Consider the following 20,240-nt stretch of genomic DNA (forward strand, 5'->3'; position numbering starts at 1 on the left):
TGCATAAACATATAGCACAAGATCATGTTTATTTTATCTTTACTCACAGTTCCTTAGTAAGGGATATGTTGATAATTAAGTTGTATTAATATGACAAAAACCATATTGGACCCATGCTGGTCTAGTATTGCTTTTTTCTAGATTTGATTATCAATAATCCAATCCTTACAGTAGCCATCAATTTGAGTACATTTTCTTTTTAAGGTGATAAGCAGCAAATTAATAGAACTATTCAGAAATCATATATTCTAGTTATCCAACTACTCCTTCCCCCCAAAAAGATGAATAAAAACAAAAAAATCTTGACAAAACAGGAAAAAATTAATATCTTGGACAGAAAGATTTACTATTCATTTTTCAAGTTTCACTGTCCATTTCTTTCCTCTCCTTCCAACTACACAGTGTAGAATCTACATTTCTAAAAACTGAAGCTGGTATTATTGCCACTAAGCGGGATTAATAACATTAAATACTAGCCACATTTAAGAAGACAAAGCTTCTTTTGAGTGTAGAATTCATGACACCTGTCTGTTTCATTTTATCGTGAGTTAAAAATACTTTAGACAGTAATGGAATGACTTAGTTTAGCACCCAGAAATTTAAGCATACCGCTCTTTGAATTAAGTGCTGGAAACAGGTAAAAAAACTCTCCAACAGAAAATATGCTGAATATTTTATCTCTATCTTTTTCAAGACAATATAAAAAAACTTTAGTTTTGTAACTTGAGACAATTATAGATAATTGAGGTGCAATTATAGAAATAAAATACAGTTGGGATATACTCTTAGCACACTTACGCTTATGTTACTTCCGATCAAGTACATATCATTATCTAGTACATATATAGAGCACATGGTTAGATTCAATTGAAAAGTAGTCCAACTTCTGCATAAACTTTCAAAATAGATTTTCTAGAATTTGGTTTGTATCATTGAAAAATTTTATCCATATGAAAATATTTTTGTTAAACCCAAACTCTGAAAGCAAATGTTTTTTTCTTATATATTTAGAAAAGTTCTTCTTTCCCCTTTCTTAGTACAGGGTATCTTTCATTTGCCCTATAGATACCTTTCCACTCTTCACTACCTGCTCCCTGCTCTGGGAGTACAATATCTGTGGACTATAATGGGATCCCTTGCTCATTAGCTTCCTTTTGGGTTTGGATAGTAAAGAACAGCAACATGAGGTCAAAAGGAAGAAAGAGAGTGAAGTCTATGACACAGACTGATCCCTCTAACAAAAGTCACGGCTACTTTCAGGCAGATCTCTCACCTGACTTCCTGTCTCTGATTTTCAAGTACTACTCCCTTCCCCTCATATCCCTTCTTGTCTGGTTGATAATCTGGGCTCTGGACACTGTTTCCCTCCACTGTCCCTTCTTGCCTGGAACTAGTGATAGCTGTTACTAGCCCTGGTTACTGGAGTAGCTCTTGTAGTTTCCCCACACTCTGCCCACAATTAACACCCCCTTTATTAATCTGCTATCAAATTACAATGTGAATATGCCATTTCATCACATGCAAGACACTCATCTGTACAGTTTCCTGCCAGGACCATGATACCCTTACTTAAAAATCTTGTGAGGGGTGCCTGGGTGGCTCAGTCGGTGGAGCGTCCGCCTTCGGCTCAGTCATGATCTCGTGGTCTGTGAGTTCGAGCCCCATGTGGGGGCTCTGTGCTGACAGCTCGGAGCCTGGGGCCTGCTTTGGATTCTGTGTCTTCCTCTCTCTGTGCCCCTCCCCTGCTCATGCTTGTGTGCTGTCTCTGTCTCTCTCTCTCTCTGTCAAAAATGGATAAACATTTTTTTAAAAACTTAAAAAAAAAAAAAAAGTCTTGTGAGATAATCCAAGTTACATAGGCAGGCTTTGCCCTGCTTCAAAATCATTCCCTAGAGGTGAACATTTACTCTGCCTGAAAATGGAGTGAGATACGTTCTATTCAGTAGATACCTGTTTTTAACAAAAATTTGAGGATTATAAAAAGTGAATGCAACAATGGTATTCATCATATTCTAATGGGAGATTAAAAGGATTTTTGTCTTTGCAAATAAATGAAGACACGTATTGCCTAACAATACCATTCTGCTAGTAACTGTTGAAAATCCATTATCTATAATATGTAGGGAACAAATTTCATATTCAGCGTTCTCATAATATTAAAAGATTGAAAAGGGATTCAATTTAAAGATATACAAAACTTACAACTTATTTTTATGTAACTGGATTTTGTTGGTGATTGTTTTGTAGAGATAATGTTTTTTTTTTAACTAAGCAATCAATTTAAAAAATATCCAATGTTATTTTCTCATGTTTAAAGGCATTCCAAAAATGTACCTTAGTAGCATTATTTGTCCCCTCGCAAGGAGTAGAATATCACAAGCTGACTCACATTGAAGGTGAAGTATCCATCTCTTTACATAAAACTGCCTTCAGGTTTTCATGATCAGAATTGTGAAGTGATAGAACTCTCATACTGACTTAACAGATGAACTGCATCTAAGTGTACAGTTTTAAGTCACTGTGATTCAATTCCCAGCTCTATTTATCAGGATTGGTATTTAAGTGATGGTGAGCAATGAGAATCCAGATTGAGTGGTAAGAAGTGGTTTTGATAAAATGTTACTAAAACTCATAGACCCCAGCATTGGTCAAAAAAAAAAAATCCATATTCTCTAATAATTAAATCTAGATAGTAGTTATACGATGCCAAGATTTGGGAAATTATTGTGAAAAGAGAAAAATTTTGTATTAATGAAACCAATTTTTAAAAAATTGGTAATAATGACAGTGTGTTTCTCTCAATTATTTTCTCATCAAGCTTCAAATCAGACTCAATCTACAAAAGCAATATCTATGTCTTGATAAGTGGGAATAAATCATGCTTACAATGAAAACAGAGCACAGAGAAGTTTGGAAAGAAAGAGGAAGTGAATTTTAAACATGGAAAATAATGTACAGTGATAGGATCAGAAAGAACGGGACATTTGTGTTAATAATCACCAGTTAGAAATATTTCTGGTTGGACTGTTTTAGGATTAATTTTTTTAACAGAAGTGTAATTGACCTACAATATTATATTTGTTTCATGTGTACAACATAGTGATTAAACATTTATATACATTATAAAATGCTCACCATGATAAGTGTGGTTACCATCTGTCACCATACAAAGTTATTACAACACTTTTTACCACATTCCCTATCTATATTTAAGTCCCTGTGACTTATTTATTTTATAACTGAAAGTTTGTACCTCTTAATCCCCTTTGCTTATTTTGCTCATCTCTCCACCTCCTTCCCCTCTGGCAACCACCACCATATACAGAAATAAACTCAAAATGAGTTAAAGACCTAAATGTAAGACCTAAAATTCCGGAACTGATGTTGACTCATCTTTTCAACATGAGAAGCCCAAATATGAGCTTTCATGCCTCAGTCTGCTCTTATGAGTGTGCTGATTTGCTGATTTGGGGGAAAAAAGAAAGTCATGAGGGGAGGCTCACGGTTGTGCTGATTCCACCTGGAGACCATTTCCTGGCCGCAGAAGATAAAGCTAGAATCCACAAAGAGTGTGGATTTCCTACTGACCTTAGGTGGAAAAGATTAGAGTACAGAGTAGCAGTAAAAAGAAGAATCTGCACAGCAAGTTGCTGAAGAGGAGTAGGAAATTTATGGAGAAGGGCTGACGTCTTACATGAGTCCCCTATGACTCTTTTCTGAAGATCGCATATTGACAGTGCAGGACTATCTGGGACTTACGAGAGGGTGATTGCTATGGAATTTAGAACGGAACACACATACCAGAGGCTGGGCTACAGCTCCATATATATATATGGAAGATATCTATATATCTCTATGTACCCATTCAGAGAAAAAAAAATAGCAAGGAGCTATACATCTCTGGTTTCCCTACTGTGCCAAAGTATCTTCAAACATGAAAAGAACTGCACCCAGGACACTCTGCTTCTTTTCCCACAGCCTGACATTGTTTCAGTTCTTACTTGGGAACACATCCAAGGCCTGGAGCACAAGGATGTTCTGTACATGATTTTAAATAAAATACTTTTATTATAAAATTGAAAAAAGGCTGGAGGAGGGAAACTTATCCTACTCATCGGCACTTCTATAAATGCACAAAAGACTGCATTGTGCTGTACCCAGTAATTATTATTAAGCGTTTGTATAGAACTTTATATTTACAAAGTGCTTTGTAGTCCTTTATATTATTATTCCTCACAGCAGCCTTATGAGGTAGGTTGGTATTGTTAAATCTATTTTACCCCACTTCAGGAGGTCGATCTTTGAAGTACTTTGAAATAAACCTTGAAGAATCAAAACCCTTCAGTGTGTCTGGAAGAACAAGGTGAAAAAAACCCCGTGGTGAAAGTTTATGTTAGAAAAGAAATCCCAAAGGGAGCCTGTGTGCTGGAGAAGGAGATCAGAGACCAAAACAGGAGCTGGAAATTACATCAATTTGATTTGGAAATAATGTGCAGCCTGAATATAGTGAGGTCCGTGGACTAGGCTGGTTACGGGGCCTGTTTTCTCCTTGGTTTTTCTAGAAAACTTGGTTTTGGGTATTGATAAATCAATTGCCAGTAAACCAAATATGTTTGAATATGCTATCCAGATGAGAGTGGTGAATGCCCTTCATCTTCACTTTCTGTGTTTTTATATCATGCTCCGTACAATCATAAATGATGAAATCCTGGGCGATTACTCACTCTGGGTCCTGTTACGTATCCAAACATTAACTAATCAAGCAGGAAAACAATTTTATTTGCATAGCCTTGGAAGATAAATTTTTATATTCCCCCTCCCTTTGAAAAATAATTCATACTTGTTTGGAAAATTTAGAGAATAAATAAAATTTGGGAAAGTTGGAAAATCTCATCCATACTCCCAAGGCCCAAGATGATCGATATTAAAAATGTCATATTTTCTTCACATTTTTGTCTAAGTATATTTTACAGTATTCTGATTATATAATGCTTATAATTTTGCAAATTCCTTTTTTATTTAACATCTTAACATAAGAATAACATTATTCTGTGTTTTGTATATCAAACACTATGGCCTGCAGCTCTTCTAAGTCTGCAGGAATTTACTGAATGCCAGAAAACACAGAGATTTAACTTATTCTAAAATAGCATTCCCTTAAAAATAGCATTACTCTTAAAATCTAATATGATAGACCTCCCTAGTAATGGCAAAAAGCCGTCACATTTGCATGAAATGGATCATCAGTCTCGCAGCCTTGAATACCATCCACATATGCTGATAACTCCCATATTATATGCTCATGTCTCTCTTCTGAATTCCAGATTTGTATATTCAACTTGCCCATTCCTCCTCTTTATTTGAAGAAATCAGTCTCCCTCATACCCCCACTAAGCTGCTCCACTAGGGGTCCTTCCAGCTGCGGTAATGGAAACTCTACAACGGCTCCAGTTACTCAAGCCAAAACTAAGAACCAATCTTCACGTCTCCATTTTTGTCACCCTCAACACCCATTTATTAGCAAATCTTCTGGGCTCTACCTTCAAAATCTAACCACTGCCCACACTCTCTACTGATACCACCAAAGTTCAAGTCACTGGTGTCCCTCTGGATTATTGCATTCACCTCCTATCAGGTCTCTGCTTCTGATCTTGCTCCTTTAAATACTGCCACCAATCCAGCAATCCAACAAGATCCTGTTCAAACCTGTTAGACACAGTTCTCCTCTGCTGGAGACCTTGCAGTGGCTTCCCATTTCACTCACAGCATAAATCTTACTTGGTTTTAAACCCACATGATCAGGGATGCGTGGGTGGCTCGGTCAGTTAGGTGTCCGACTTAGGCTTAGGTCACGATCTCAGTTTGTGGGTTCAAGCCCTGCATCAGGCTCTGTGCTGACAGTTCAGGGCCTGGAGCCTGCCTCAGAGTCTGTGTCTCCCTCTCTCTCTGCCCCTCCCCGGCTTGCACTCTGCCTATCTCTCAAAAATAAATAAATAAACAAACATCAAGAAAAAAATTTAAACCCACATGATCAGCCCCTCCCCCATACACATTCTCTATCTCTTGGACCTCATCTCCGACTCCTGCCCAGGAAGTCCACCTCAGAACTCCCGGCCTCAGGATGTTTTTACTCCTCTTCCCCCATTAAAAAATGATTTCTCCAAATGGTCACAAAGTTCTCTCCCACAGCTATTCCCTCCCGGGTCACCCCATCCAAAATTCAATAGCTACTCCCAGCACTAGAAACCATCTATCTTCCTTCCCTTTTTTCTTTAGTATTTACTTTGGGTTATCATGCTATACATGTTTCTTATTTATCCTGTTTAATATATTCTTTCCCCACTAGAATGTAAACTAGAATGTAACAAAAACATAAGAGCATGGATTTTTGTCTGTTTTGATTGTTACTGCATTTCCAGTACCTAAAACAGTATCTAATACACATGTGACAAATAAATAGTTGTTGGCTAAATGAACCTTCTGAGGCAGACTATGTGGAAATCTCTTTTAACAGACATAGCTACTTTTAAAATGAGGGTACAGTGGATACAGAGGGTACAAAACATATTTAGAGATAGTGTAAAGCAATGTAGCCTGTACAATGATGAGGTGCCCCTGAGGGCCACTTGCCAAAGAAGGTGACAGTCATTCATTTTAGGAGAAAGTCATTGATATTCAAGGCCAAGGTTTTTGAAGTATTCCATTCTTTTTCTAAGATTTAGGGCAGGGTTGTAGGTAAGGTTCTAATGATGGAAGCTTTCCTGCATTGTCAGGAACTTGGAGATTATATATATCTATATATATATCTATATATATATATATCTTGGATAACTTGGGAACTTGGCATAATATTTAGAAAATAGTGATTTTCTAAAACACCTGGTTCTCCTACCATTACTTAGGGAAAAAAACAATCACAGAAAAAGAATTTTATGATGTCATATTGTCAAATGAATGTACATTAAATGCAAGTAATCATGAACATAACAAATTTAATTTTGTGCAGCAACCTACTTGATTTTCAATATGTAAAATATGATCATTTGCACCAGGCACTATTCCAATGTTCAAAACTTATAAGGTTTTTATGTAAGTTGAAATAACTAAAAACAAATAAAAAGCCATAAATATTACCATTTTTATTAAGTGCCTTTTAAGAATAAATCAAATTTATTCAAAGTCCAGTAATAAAACAAATTAATGTTCCATAGTAATGAAGAGAGAAAATTTAAACTGAATCTGAACAAAAGAATTAAATGAAGTTAATTTATCAAATCAGTTGTCAAAACAAAGCTATCTAATAATAATTTTAATTGTGTTAGTGGGGAAATTTTTAAAGATTTAGACCTATATATAGGCCTGTATATATATACACACACATATACACATACATACCAAATGCTTATTCGGGTCATATTTTAAACCTTAAGAAATGAACGTAAATATAAGCAAAAGATTTCATTGTTATTTGCTCACGTTGCTCCACTGCAGGGACAATTTCTTACTTTTTCTGAAGGCATTAACACAAATTTTGGTGATTATTGCCGTATGCCAGGCCATATGCCACATGGCATAGTATGGCATTTCGTAGGCTAACTTTGTAGCAATTCAATTTTAGATTTTTGGAGGTATACACACATATGAAAGCTATCATGATAGTAACTGAATTTTTACCCTGATGAATTATCTATATATGTCATTTCAAAACCCATCCCTCTAAAAATAGACTGTATATATTTTACAAAAAAAAAAGTAGTACAACTTATAGCTTTAAAACTGTCATTTCCTATTTATCATGCAAAACCCTATTCAATTTTCTTGTGCAGTTTTTTAGTTGCTAATTACTGATACACACTTGCAATTGTAATCTTCTAACTATGAGGATATTATTGTTAGATAGAAGCCAGGCATGAGCAGTAGAATGAATTCCCCCAAGCCAGAGTCCCACGTCCTTGAAGAGGAATGAGAGGAACCACAAGATCATGACCTGAGCCCACGTAGGATGCTGCTTAACCAACTGAGCCACCAAGGTGCCCCTAGAATCTCACTTAAAAAAAATTTTTTTTATATTTATTTTAGAGAAACAGAGTGAGACACAGAGTGAGTTGGGGAGGGGCAGAGAGGGAAGGAGACACAGAATCCAAAGCAGGCTCCAGGCTCTGAGCAAACAGCACAGAGCCTGGTGCGGGGCTCGAAACCACGAACTGTGAGATCATGACCTGAGCTCAAGTCAGACGCTCAACCGACTGAGCCACCCAGGTGCCCCTAGAATCTGACTTTTAAAAATGAATGGATGGCCAAAGATCAGGAGATATAAGTAGAGGGAATCTAGCTTGCAAGACCAGAGCAAAACAAAGAAATAAGAAAATGAAAAAAAACTGGAAAAGACAAAGAACATATCAGGAAACAGAATAAAATGTCAAGCAACTGTAATCTCCTTTGGGAAAGAAGAGATGGGGTATTCATAAAATGAGAACAGAGTGCTGCTTTTAAAAAAGTGAGGTAGCATTCAGAGAATAAAGAGCCCTTATAAATTAAAAATGTGCAAACAGAATTTATGAAGTTTGGGAGATGAAGTTGAGTAAGTTACTTGTAAAGGAAAACAAACAAACAAAATGACAGTTCACAAAGACAAAGAAAATATTCGATGGAAAAAAAATGCTCAATAAGAGAATCATTTCAGAAGATTCCAGATGTCTAATAGGAATTCCAAAATGAAAAAACTGAGAAATAAGAGGAAAAGAAATTATGAATAAAATAATACCAGAAATTTTCTCACAATTGAAGTACACTAGCTTTCAGATTTGAAGAGCTCAGAGAGCTCCCAGTCCAATGAGTAAAAACTCACCCCCAACAAGCTTCCTCATAATTAAATTTTGAACACCAGGAATAAAAAGAAAATCTTCAGAAGAAAGCATGTGTGAGAGAGAAAGCAAACAAAAAAACAACAGGCCATATCCAAAAAAAAATAAAGAGACATTATAATTCTCAAAACAATAATGGAGATATGCCTTCAAAGTTTTTTTAATGCTTTATTTATTTTAGAGAGAGAGAGCTTGAGTGGGGGCAGGCAAAGAGAGAGGGGGACAAAGGGTCCGAAGCGGGTTTTGTGTTGACAGCAGAGAGCCCAATGTGGGGCTGAATCTCATGAACCAGGAGATCATGACCTGAGCCAAAGTCGGACACTCAAATAACTGAGCCACCCAGACTCCCCATGCCTTCAAAATTCTGAGTAAAAATACTATTTCCAGCCTATAAGTATATTCCCAAGAAAACTATCAAGTAAGTCGTGAGAGTAGAATAAAAACAAATTCGCACATTCACAGCTTCAACAATTTATTCCAGGGATATACCTATTCTCAGGAGAGTTCTGGAGAATAAGCTCAAGCAAAACAAATGTGTAAGCCAGGAAAAAGGTAGACATGTGATTCAAGATACACAGAATTCAACACTAGAAAAATCCCAGGGCAAGAATGAAGAGAAGACCTCAGATGACAACTGAGGCCCCAGGCAGGGAGAACAAGCAGTTTAGATTGGGTACGACAGAGGGCACCAAGACAGATGCCCGATGTCCTCTACAGGAAAAAATACAGACCTGAAAAATGAACAAATATACTTTACCATGAAAGAGGCATTTCACATAAGGTTTGGGGATGAATTAACAATAGGTACAAGAAAACTAAACAAATCAAATTTTAAAATATAAAAGAAAATTACTAACCTCAGGAGAAAAAAGAAGTTGTTCAAGAGAGGAAAGGAAATGTCACCAAAACACACTTTGTGGCTCTGCAGTAAGATTATTATGAGACCGTGGGAATGCAAACTGGTGAAGCCACTCTGGAAAACAGTATGGAGATTCCTCAAAAAATTAAAAATAGAACTACCCTATGACCCAGCAATTGCACTAGTAAGTATTTATCCAAGGGATACAGGTACGCTGTTTCAGAGGGGCACATGCACCCCAATGTTTATAGCAGCACTATCAACAATAGCCAAAGTATGGAAAAAACCCAAATGTCCATTGATGGATGAATGGATAAAGAGGATATGGTATATCTATACAATGGAGTATTACTCGGCAATCAAAAAGAATGAAACCTTTCCATTTGCAACTATGTGGATGGAAATAGAGGGTTTTATACTAAGCAAAATTAGTCAGTCGGAGAAAGACAAATATCATATGACTTCACTCATATGGGGACTTTAAGACACAGAACAGATGAACACAAGGGAAGGGAAGCAAAAATAATTTAAAAACAGGGAGGGAGACAAAACATAAAAGACTCTTAAATATGGAGAACAGAGAGTTACTGGAGGGGTTGTGGGAGAGGGGGTGGGCTAAATGGGTAAGGGGCATTAAGGAATCTACTCCTGAAATCATTGTTGCACTATATGCTAACTAACTTGGAATTAGATTAAAAAAATAATAATAAATTTTTTAGAAAGGATTATCATGAAACTCATGTATACTAATGATAATCTAACAAAGACTATTTTCCAAATTGGCTAGCGAGGGAGTAGATATCAGGGAATATGGAGGAGTATAAGAAATTTAAATCTTAATTCTTTATAGTAGGAAGTCAGTAAATAATGACTACAGTTTTAGAAATTGCAGTGTAAGCTCTCAGAGAGGTATGCAACAGGGCACAGCTCTTTCCACGGTAAATATTGCAATACTATTTAACTTTTTAAGCCATGTATACATATTGTTTGAGTAAAAATTTAAATGGTGTAAATGCTGACATAATTATCATACTAAGTATGAAGAAGTATTAGTAGTCATGAGAGATAGCCTTAAGTTGACAGAAGGAATGTAGTGTTTTTTCTCTAATTTAGGTTGGATTCCCTGAGGAAAAGAATTGTGTGTCTGTGGGAACAACACTCCCAAGGGAGGGAGGGAAGCAGGACTGGACGAAAGGAGTTAAACTGACAAGTGGTTGTAGCAAATGCTTCGTGAGGGGCCCTGGGGCTGGGATAGCTCTTTTGAGTTGCCCCAGATGAAGGAAGGGAGCCTTTGACTCCATTGACCAGTCATGGGACCAGTAGCAAATCCAAAGATTAAGTGAGGCAGCTTTCTCTGAAGGAAGGAAATTCCTAGAGGGAGACTCTGCTCTCAGCCCTCAGCCAACACCACTAGCAGCTGGATATGAGTGTGTCGATCCTGATGGGGGGATTTAGGTGCCCCCGCCCCAGCACATTCCACTAAAAGCCTTTCTAACAGATCAAGTTGCAAAGTTTTGCATGGCAATTTGGGGAAATTTAAAAGTGTTTTCACATTAAAAAAAGTACACAGTGTAAACTTGTGAAACTGAAAATGTTAAATTACATGCAAATACATGACCACATTGACAAATAAAACACAAGATTTAAAAAAAATACACAAATTAAAAACACTTTTTGACATGGTAGGTAACTTTCTGAGATGGACAATCATTTGTATTAGAAACAGTAGTTTTGTAAGCAACTTGTAAAAGGGAATAAAATTTCTCCTGAGGCGCCTGGGTGGCTCAGTCAGTTAAGTGTCCGACTCTGGGTTTCGGCTCAGGTCATGATCTCACTGTTTTGCGAGTTCGAGCCACATCTGGCTCTGCTGGCAGCAAGGGGCCTGCTTAGGATTCCCTCTCTCTGTCCCTTCCCCACTCATGCTGCCTCTGTCTCTCTCAAGATAAATAAATAAGCTTAAAAAAAAAGATTTAAAATTTTTTCCTCTTGAAAACTACCTTCAGAGTTCTACCTTTGAATGCATGGGCATCCCTCTTTCATAGTAGCTATCTGTAGCAGATATGGGGACTCTGCTTTGTCTGCTGGATATCTTATCCAGTTGCTGCCCCACGGCCCTGGAAGTAGGAATGTGGGAAGGGAAGGAGTGGAGATGAGAGTAGGGAAAAGGGCTTCTGGGCATCAGTGGTCCTGGGGTTTTCCCTGTTCTCTCACCTTTCTTCCTTACCCAAGATGTCCCTGTAAGTCCTTGCACTAACTCCCTTCACTTGGATGAGCTGCCACGTGGGGTGAGACGACAGTACCATCAAGGCAGCTTATATTGTGTGTTCTGTAACATTTAAATAGGAGAGAACAAAAAGGAGGAGCTCTGTGGTCAGGATTCTCTGTGGGAATTCTACTCAGCTCAACCTACTGTTTGTGAGAGACACTTGGCTTTGTTTTAGCATGTATTTACTGAATGCCTAATGTGTGCCTGGCTTTCTGTAGGACAGAAAGGATGCATCCAGGAAGGAAGCAAGGATAAAGCTGTATGATCCAGAAGGGTGAGTCTTTGATATACTGGGGATTGCCTGTTGTGAGAAACCTAATCTAACCTCACTGAGAAATGTTAAAGGATCTGACCAATCATATATTAGACACTGTCAGGTGCAGCGTTAGGAGGTACTGATAAAGGATTGTGAAGAACAGAACCTCGGAGTAAGCCTGACAGAGAATTATGAAAGAAAGAGCAGAACCTCAGAATAAGCTCCATGTAGCTACTGATGCAAATTGAATATTTGCTGACTGCTTGCTAAAAGTAGGCTGATGTGTAAAAACCGTAGCTTTCATTCCATACAAATAGACCTGAAAAATCCACTATAAGTTTGTAGCTACCTGCATGCATTCAGGATATTTGCTTTGTTCAACAATATAATTAGCTAATTCTCATTGTATGAATTGGCATGTTCCTTTGGGTCTTGGTTTCTTTTTCCTTTAATCTCCCGACACTGTATATGTATAGGCATCATGAACAATAAGAAAAATATATATGTGCATTATCATCCAAAATAGCAAGGACTTGTCATGAATATTCAACTAACAAATTCATTCTACAACCTTCAGAAGTCCTTTAGTCATTATGATTTCATGGTGGATTCAATTTAGTGAGATGCTATTTACAAAGAGTTTTAAATAAAAGGTACATGCCTTTAAATAAAAGGTACATGAGCCATCTTAGAATCAAAGGGCACTGAAAAAATATCTCTCCGGTAGACTATATCACTGTGTGCTGAGGATGTCATCTCAACCAGCTAAATAGTAAAGGTAGACAGACTTAACATGTGTTTCGAGGTAAATGGTCCAAATTATTCAACGTGCCTTACTTCAGCGCCGCTCTTAGAGTTCATATTTCACGTAAAAGTCAAGTTTCCTTCTTCCAAAGTCATAGTTTTGTCTGTCTGTATAATCTGTTACTAATATTTTGCCCTTGTCACATTTCCCCCCATTCCTAGACCGTTTTGTGATGAGTTTATCATTGTTATTTTATTTTGGTCACAAAGCATGAGTAATGCATTTTTCAATTGATTTATGCTATTTATAAAGTGCCACATCAACTATTACTGAAGTTCATCTTTTGAATTCTGACAGCTCTGGTAAATAAAACACTATCTGCCATAGAGGAATTGCTGAGGTCTGTTTGGAAGGAGTCTCATTTGACCTAATTGTCCAGATGCAGTCAGCAATGCCTTTACACAAGTTCACATTACAAGAAACTGCTCTTACCATGAAGACAAGGTGCATGTGTCTCGAACTTTGATATTTCAGTATGTAAACAGTATGCAATTGTTTCTATTGTTTTATGTATCTGATCAACGTACAATTCAAACGCTGCAAATGCTATGCTCCAAAACACAAAGTCTTCCTCTAAAATACACTGGGGGGGGGGGGGGGGGAAGACATGTGTAATTGTGTTCGATCATTTGTAAAATCATACTCATGTCAAGTAGGAAAATGCACACCCATGGTGGCCCCCATTGAGGGCTGCGTTGTCAGTTATGTTAGGAGAGGGCTTGTGTTTTGTTATCTGGTAAGAGGCAGGTGGTCTAGCAACGCCCTTAAACAACTGGGAGCTTAGTCTGCATTCCAGGCAGCTGCCTCCTCCTATTTTAACTGGCATTGCATCACAAAGGACAATAGTCACTTGTGTCACTTGTAACACAGAGACAGGAACTGACCTTCTTCCCACACTATGCTGCAGGGTTTGAGCAGGTTATCTCTTTTGTTCACAATGAATACCATTTAGAGGCTCATCCTACTCAAGTATTTGTCTCTACCATACCTACTATTGTTAACAATTCTTTAACTGTGCTTAGTATTGTTAATACCAAAATACTTTAACTTCTTCACGCATTGTTGCAGATCACTTGGAATTCTCTAACTTGGAACTTTGAACTCTGTCAAAGACACCCAAACTGTTCACTGAGAATGAATAAACCAAACACTATGAATTAAGAATTACAGGGGCTCCTGGGTGGCTCAGTCAGTTGAGCATCCAACTCTTGATTTCGGCTCAGGTCATGACCTCACGGTTTGTGGGAACGAGCCCCACATCGGGCTCTGAGCTGACAGCGCGAAGCCTGCTTGGGATTCTCTCTCTCTCTCTCTCTCTCTCTCTCTCCCACTCTTTCTCTCTCTCTCTGCCTCTCAACTTGCACTGTCTCTCCCTCTCTCTCTCTCTCAAAAAAAAAAAAAGCCATTAAAAAAAATTATGTACTGTTTACCTGAGAGGTTACTATAATGCAATAAACTTCAAAAGCTTCAGAAAATTGTTCTGGTATTAATTGGTTAATCAATCCCTCCTCATCAGGATATAGTAAAAGTCTTAGCCACCTGGGAAGTGCTTTGGTCTGCTGCAGGCTCACATGGACATCTTACGCTGCCGCTGATTGATCACCCCTACCGAATCCCATTCCTGGCCACTTCGAGATCAACTGTGTCATCAGGGCTTCTGATATTAAATGAAGAAATTGTCAAATTCTTTGTCTATATCTTCTCTACTCTTTCAATTTTTCATTCTTTATCAATGGTCTAAAAAGACCAGAACTGTGACAATTTATCTGAAGTTGCTTCCATAAACAAAGTTCTGACATTCTGTAAAAAAAAAAAAAAAAAGTACACTCTCCTCATTTATTTCATTTTAAGCCTTGACCAACTTTTAGGGGATGACCTCTCTTCGTTTACAATTTTATACCGGTTTTTTTTTCTATGAGGTCTCTCACAGATATTATAGTCATGTGGGCAGCCACACAGAAAGAATCCGCTTCAACAAAATTTGACCACTTGACCAAAAATTAGTGAGATCAGAACCAGTTTGGTTACCACTGTTTATTTTTTACAACAGAAAGACACAAAACTATAATTTGTCTCATGGTCTCCTCTCTTCTTTTATGTAAAAATCAACCGGCTGTCAATCAAGTCAAAGCTTCGAAACTTTCTAAGGAAAAATAAGCATTTACAAAGTGAAATGAAACACAAATCACTTCAATAGCTTAGGTTTGTACTTCGAAAAGTGTCAAACTAAACTAATCATAGTAGGAATTGATGGAGTATTAGCTCTGGATTTCAAGTTATTATAATTTTTCAATGTCTGTCTCACATTCTTGGCTGTCTGTCAGATATAATTACCTTGGAAATCCCATCTTCAGTGTTAGTTCTCTGTTTAGGGCCTCAGGGAAGCAGCTATAAAAATGAATTAGTCCCATGAAAACAGAGTACTTATGGGTGTTTTCTGCATGGGTTTTGGACTACAGAATAGATGTTCTATAACCTTGACTTGACAGCAGTGCAAGGTGGTAGATTCACAATGTCGGAGAAGGCAATGAATGCAAACTCACAAAGATGATTCTGCATGCTTCCACCTATCCCCATCCTGACTCAAATGTCTGTAGGGAACCATGGATACTATTCGCAAATTATATGAAAAATTGATTTGCTGCCTTCTTTATTTGGAGACCTGTAACCTTCATTTTAGAAAATTGCAAAAAAGTAAAACAACCATCTTCTTTCCTATTTCATTTAGTGCTGTTTTTGTGTTGCAGCGACTAAAATTTCTTACTTTCATAAGCAATGGTACCAGGGAGTGATCATTTTAATAATCCTTTGGAGCAGTAGGGCAAAGTGGTTCAGATCAATGGTTCGTTCACAAAATTGATGCCTCTTCTTGTTGTATGACCTTGAATAAGTTAATTAATCATTAAACCTCAGTCCTCTCATCTGTAAACTGAAAAAAAAAAAGATAAACTGAATTCGTAGAAGTGAGGTTAAATGAGATAAGGCATCCAGAGACTTAGCACAGTTCATTTAGACTATTTTTTACAAACATAAATTATGAAATATGTTCCTTCTAGTACAAGTTGTAAGATGCATTGTTGACTATTTTAAAGATTTTGTTGAACTTATGGACATTTCCAGTACTTCTATGTGCTAGGAGGTTTTTGCATTGAATGTGTTCACATTTATGATCTCAATTCTGTAAATTATAGAATCCAGGTTATATATATATAAACATAAAACCACATACTAATACAGACAGCAAATATGATGATAAGCAAGAATAGTTATGAATGCTGACAGGTAAATGATCCCAGCCTTGTCCTGGGCTTCTAATGAAGAAAGTATCCACTGACAAGTTATTAAATATAAGAATGACTAGGGTATGTTATACCAAGTCTTTAGGAGATACAGGCCCACATCTAAATAAGCACCAATTGAGGTCAACTCATCATATATATTGAATAGGTAGTATAAGTTGACGACTTGCCAGTATACCCTCAAATCCACTTATGTATTGGATGCCAGCTCTGGTCCTGTGCTTGGACTGGGCACATAAAACAGACATACTGGAAGCTACAGTCCAGTGTCAAGTGGGAGACACAGATAATAAGCAATAAATGCTGTGAATTGTTACATGTTCTGTGAAGAAAATAACCAGGGCATGGTGTATTTGTATAAAGGGTAATTACCCACCATAAATAGCCCAAGAAAGGTTGTATGGGGAATTAACATTTAGGTTGAGATCTGAATGATGGAGGTGTCAGTTCTGTGTCTAATAGGGAAAGAAGGTATTATGGACTGAATGTCTGTGCCCCTCAAAAGTGCATGTTGAAAGCTTCCCCCTCCATAGGATGGTACTATGAGTATACTTTACTATGAGTATACTTCAAGTATACTTAAGTATACTATGAGTATACTTTAAGAGGTAAGTAGGATCAGATGAGGTCATTATGGTGGCACCCTTGTTAATAGGTTTAGTTCCCTTTTTATTTTTTATTTAAAAAAAAATTTTTTTTAACGTTTATTTGTTATTGAGAGACAGAGAGACACAGAGCGTGAGCACGGGAGAGGTAGAGAGAGGGGAGACACAGAATCTGAAGCAGGCTCCAGGCTCCGAGCTGTCAGCACAGGGCCCGACGTGGGGCTTGAACCCACGAACCGTGAGATCATGACCTGAGCCGAAGTCAGTCGCCCAACCGACTGAGCCACCCAGGTGCCCCTACTTCACTTTTTAGAGTTACCAGAAGGCTTGCTTCCCCTCTCTGCTCTCTACCGTAGAGGACACAGTGAGAAGTCAGTGGTCTCCAACGTAGAAGAGGGTCCTCACCAGAACCCCACCATGGTGGCGCCCTGATCTTGGACTTCCGTGTGCCAGAACTGTGAGAAATGAAGTTCTGTTGCTTATAAGCCACCAAGTCTATGGTTCCTTGTTAGCGCAGCCCATATCGACTTAACACAGAAAGCTGTATGCAAAGTGGTTAAGGATACTGGTGAGAAGTCAGGCAGGAAATGGTTAAATAGAAATGCTCCTGAGTTACTGCTTGCACAAAGAGGCTGTCTAATGGTGCCTCTCAGGAAGTGTCACAGTGCTGCACTCTAAGACATGAGCGTCATTGCAGCTTCCAGTCAGAAAGGGACTTTTCTCAGTAAACAGGACAATTAGAAAGTGTAACCTTCCCCAGAGACCAGTAAAGAAGGCTGAGGCTGGAGCTGACTTTTAGAAGGAGCTGCAGGGTGAACATTGCCAACTGCCTACATTTTGCAGAGAATTTCAAAGGCAAGCAAAGCTTGTTTCCATTTGTTAAAGGCTATACTTTAAGTTTACAGAGCTGGAGAATGGGCTAACACAGCAAAAATATCCATCGGGGCAGTCTGTAAGAATAAAAGATTATAGAGTGAACTTGTGTGCCGCCCTCCAAGCAGCTGACCTTGGACAATTGGGAAGAAAATAATTATTACCAGTTTGTGAGAAGGAACCGAAAGTTAATGTCATGAATTCAACAAATATTTATTGTGTTACATCTGGGTACAAAGAAACACCAGGAGACAAAAAAGTCTGCCCTCAAGGAACTTAACACTGAGGGGCTGGGAGCACGAGGGGAGAAAAGACTGGCATCAAGCATTAAACACAAATAAGTAAGTGACAGAGTATGTTAGGGAAAGAATGAAATTAGAAGATGAAAAAGAGTAGAAAGGAAAGTGGTGCTGGTGAAAGGAAGAAGGGACAATCGCAATATTAAATAGTTGTTCAAGCCAGGCCTCATGGGAGAGGGGCTGTTTCAGCAAAGACTTGAAAAAGATGAAAGAGGGGCACCTGGGTGGCTCAGTCGGTTGAGCGTCCAACTTCGGCTTAGGTCACCATCTTGTGGTTCACGAGTTTGAGCCCCATGTAGGGCTCTGTGCTGACAGCTCAGAGCCTGGAGCCTGCTTTGGATTCTGTGTCTCCCTTTCTCTCTGCCCTTCCCCTGCTCACGCGCTCTCTCTCTCTCTCTTTCTCTCTCAAAAATAAATAAAACTTAAAAAACATTTAAAAAAAAAGATGAAGGAATTGGTCAAGCGGCTATTTGAGGGAAGAGAAAATTCTAGGTTAGAAGTATGTAGCTCAGGTATTGTTGTAGGCACTTACACTCAAGTTTTTATGTAGTAGAATGAATATTTCCTTTATTTACATGATGATTATACATATATTAAGGTACCTTTGAAGCATGAGTTATCATTTGCAGGCAAATCTTTTTCAAAAACGGTAAGTTAAACAAAACAAAACAAAACAAAACAAAAAAAACCTTCCAGAAGCCATTAGAGATGGATTTCCATGGCTTCTTGACATTACTAACAACCACAAGCAAGATTCTGGATCCCAGAGTAGGCAAAACAAAGGAAGCAGCATCCCTTACGAAATCCTGCTTTGTAAAGGATCATTTCTGTCCTGGCATGTTTCATATTATATTAGGTAATTTAGAAGAAATAAATATGTCATGAGCCCTCCCCGAGGAGTAATTAAAAAGTAATTTAACCTCATATCCAGCTTTCACTTTTGACTTTTAGTTACAGGTAAATTCTGCTTTCCTCAGTTCTAAGGCAAATGTTAAAAGCTTATGAGGAGGCCTGGAGGAGTCTGGAACAGCTTCCACACCACCTCTTCCTGCCATCCCAGTTGGGAGGGTTGTCTTAGGGGAAGCAAAAAATAATTTAGTATGTAAAATGATATTATTCTTGGAACAAGATATGTTACGTATTTTTCCTGCATAAGAACAATTCAATCAACCATTGATGCTTCAGAAAGAGATGCCTCGGTTTTCTGAATGATGGGGGGCTGGGGAAGAAGGGTGGGTAACGAAAGCAAAAATGTGATGTAGCTGTTGAAAGAGCCAGTCAAACCTTTCGGCAGCATTCATGGAAATACAGCATCCAGATCCTAAAAGTAATAAACCCACAGTATTTTGCATCAGTCCTATGACGTCCAACAAGGTTTATTTCTGAGCATCACGTTGTAAGAGAGATGTTAAGAGATAGCGAGGTTTTGGATCATGACATTAATGATGTCAGGGTACAGAAACTGCCATATGAGGAATGGTTAATGACCACAGTTGAGACAAGATGAAACAGAGCCTTCACATATTTGGCGGGCTGTCATACTGGTTATCACAGTAGTTTTTAGTACATTCCATATGACAGAATGAGGCCCAATGGCAGGCAGTTAAGAAGTAGATTTTGGCACAGGCGAAGAAGAAACTTTCTGAAAATTAGAACTTTCTAGATAAGAAAATGGCTTATCAGCTCATGAATTTAATCTCTGGTTGTTAGAAGTACTCAAAAGGAATTTAGATGGTGAACTCTACCAGAATCCCCACATTTAATGGAAGTCTATTCTGTAGGATTGACCTCTGAAGAATTTTCCTATGTTCACATTCCTTGATTTTATGTTGTGTATAATGAAGCAACAGCTCATCGAAAACCCCTTCTCTTCTGAATCATACATGTCACATAAAACTTAGTGTAAATTTAGGAAACTCGATTTATGCTTCTGTTGGTATTACCATCCAAGTTACCGTGCATCAAATAAAAACACCATACCGCTTAGTGAGTTAACTTTCTTTAATGACAATGATAAAGTGGGTTGTTCTAGTTCCTGATTTATCATCTTCTGTCTCCCCACACATCCTTTTTGCCCCACTTTGTGATACCAGAATTAGGCTCTGCAGATCACA

This window comes from Puma concolor, chromosome C1 (genome assembly GCF_028749965.1).
Source record: "Puma concolor isolate L17-30 chromosome C1, mPumCon1.1.hap2, whole genome shotgun sequence".
Lineage (NCBI taxonomy): Eukaryota > Metazoa > Chordata > Mammalia > Carnivora > Felidae > Puma > Puma concolor.